This window comes from Orcinus orca, chromosome 8 (assembly GCF_937001465.1).
Source record: "Orcinus orca chromosome 8, mOrcOrc1.1, whole genome shotgun sequence".
In the NCBI taxonomy this organism is placed as follows: domain Eukaryota; kingdom Metazoa; phylum Chordata; class Mammalia; order Artiodactyla; family Delphinidae; genus Orcinus; species Orcinus orca.
The window spans coordinates 176,092-179,013 of NC_064566.1; the positions used below are offsets into that span (position 1 = coordinate 176,092).

Here is a 2,922-nt window from a genome sequence, read left to right on the forward strand (position 1 = left end):
CTCATCCTCTGGGCCTGGTTCTCTTGGGAGGGCAGAGGTGGGCCTGGGCGGCAGCAAGAGACCCTGCACCTGCAGTGGCCCTGGGCACTGCCTGCTGCTGACTCCCTTTCCTGACCTGAGCTGCAGCCGCCGTGCTGACCGCACCTTTTCCACCCTCGAGACCACTCACCTCTTCCCGCACTTTCCCTTTGAGCTTCTGTATCGGGCCCTGGAGGCAAGGGGGTTGGGGACCTTTCCTCACCACCCTGTGCGTGGAGCCGCCAGTCACCAGCGTGGCATGAGGCCTTTCCACCTGCGACCGTCTGCTTAGTCCCCTTTGTTGTGAAAACAGACCTTGGATGTCAGTCCTGCGCCACCCTCAAGGATGTGGGAACACTAGGCACCCCGGGGTGGCGGGTGACATGCTACAACCAGGTTGGGGTATAGTTAGGACTCAGTTGCCATAAATGGAAAGCCCAATGCACGCTGGTTTAAACACAACGGGGGGTTTGCTTGACTTGTCTCGTGGAAGTCCGGGGTCAGGAGCCCTCTGGAGAGTCAGACGGGCTGCATGATGCTGTCGAGGGCCCCCCCTTCCCTGGGGTCCCAGTCACGGCAGGGAGGCCAGTGCTCTGCCTGGCACTGGGCGTGCCTGCCCATACGAGTTCCTTGCAGCTGCTGTAACAGATTTCCACAAACAAAATGGAATTTCCTGTCTTATGGCTCTGGAGGTCGGAAGTCCTAAAATCGAGGTTTCCACAGGCTTGCGCCCCTTCTGGGGCCTTTAGGACTGAATCTGCTTCCCTCCTTCCCCAGCTCCTGGAGGCCACCTGGACTTCCTTGCTCATGACCTCTTCCTCCATCCTCAAAGCCAGCAGCTTACCATTTTCATATCACTCTCCCTGTCTCTCTCACACCTCTACTACCATCATCACATCTCCTTCTCTGGCTCTGACCCTCCTGCCTCCCTCTTATAAGGACCCCTGGGATGACCCTGGACCCACCCACATAACCGAGGATAATCGCTCCATCCCAAGCAACATCCTTTACTTAATCTGCGAAGTCCGTCTTGCCGTGGAGGTGACAGCCACAGGTTCTGGGCATTAGGGCATGGACATCTTTGGGGCTTTTACTCTGTACTGCCTCATTCTGTGGGAAGGCAGCACGTCCGCCCAGCACTCCACACAATCCTCGCAAGGTTCACCTTGCCATGAACACAGGGCAGCAGGGAGGATTTCAGGGAAAGAGAAACCAGATGGACACTCCAGTCGGGCCCTGAGAAGACCCTAGAGATGGCCCGGGGCATTCAGCTCTGTGGCTGCTGACCAGGGCAGCCCGCGGGTGTCTGTGAACACTAAGTCACTCGTGACGTGAGTCCTGCTGGTGCCCGCAGGGTGGAGGACACAGCTAACCTGCCACACACCTACTCAGAAGTTACCAGATGCCCCAGCTCATACTGCCCACTCCTCCCTAAGTATCTAGTTCGGAAGAAATGATCCCCAGATACAGATGTTAGTAACAAGAAAAGAACTAGCACTGGAATTAAGAATATATACTCCAGGGCTTCCCTGGTGGCACAGTGGTTGAGAGTCCGCCTGCCGATGCAGGGGACGCGGGTTCGTGCCCTGGTCCGGGAGGATCCCACATGCCGCGAAGCGGCTGGGCCCGTGAGCCATGGCCGCTGAGCCTGCGCGTCCGGAGCCTGTGCTCCGCAACGGGAGAGGCCGCAACAGTGAGAGGCCCGTGTACCGCAAAAAAAAAAAAGAATATATACTTCCAAAAATTGGGGCGGGGGGAGTGTAACAGGTAGGGGAAGCATGCACATCAGAAAAATAACTACCTCTGGAAGCAGAAAAAAATGTCAGACAACATTTCATCTAATGTGGACTATACGTATACCATAATTTATTAATCCACTTTAACAACTGTTTATTGAGCACCCACTATGTGCCAGACACTGTGGAAGAAGTGGTGAACAAAACAGACAAGAATCCCTGCCTCGTAGAACTTACATTCTAGTGAAGCGTGAGGAGAAGCAGACGACAGACACGGTAAAGCCATATCCGGTATATCAGCTGGTGGCAGCGCTTGTAAAGAAAAGTAAAGCCGGAAAGAGAATAGCGAGTCTGAGCGTGGCTGCCACTGTAAACAGTGGTCAGAAAAAGCCTGACCAGGCTTCCCTGGTGGTGCGGTGGTTAAAGAATCCGCCTGCCAGTGCAGGGGACACGGGTTCGAGCCCTGGTCCGGGAAGATCCCACATGCCGCGGAGGAACTAAGCCCGTGTGCCACAACTACTGAGCCCACGTGCCACAAGTACTGAAGCCCGCACATCTAGAGCCCATGCTCCACAACAAGGGGAGCCACCACAATGAGAAGCCTGCGCACCACAACAAAGAGTAGGCCCTGCTCGCCACAACTAGAGAAAGCCCGCTCGCAGCAACAAAGACCCAACGCAGCCAAAAATTAAAAAAAAAAATTCTAGAAGAAAATATGGGCAAAATTTTTATTAAAGAAAAAGCCTGACCTGAGAAGGTGACATCCCAGCAAAGCCCTGAGGTGCTGATGAGGCTGCCAAGGACACAGATGGGGAAGGGGAGGAGGTCCGAGGTGACATTTGAAGACATTTTTAGAAATCAATGATAAACACTTCTCATCACATCTTTTCAATATTATACTGGAAGTACTAGTTAACGCAACAAGACAAGAAAAGGAAATAAAAAGTATACAGATTGAGGAGGAAGAAACATTGTTTTAGTTTGCAGATGACATAATCATCTATGGAGAAAATCCAAAAGAATTAGCCAAAAAAAAGGAAAAGAAAAGAAAAAAAAAAAAGAAACTTCTGGAACTAATAATCAATTATAAGGACTTCCCTGATGGTCCAGTGGGTAAGATTCTGCGCTCCCAATGCAGAGGGCCCAGGTTCGATCCCTGGTCAGGGAA

The 2,922-nt window shown here is 52.6% G+C and overlaps 1 non-coding gene across 1 annotated transcript; it reads left to right on the forward strand.

Annotated features, from left to right (window-relative positions):
* The first annotated feature begins 2,849 nt into the window (after positions 1-2,849).
* Positions 2,850-2,922, forward strand: TRNAG-CCC (transfer RNA glycine (anticodon CCC)). The gene has a single exon. It is a non-coding gene; the product is annotated as a tRNA-Gly (tRNA).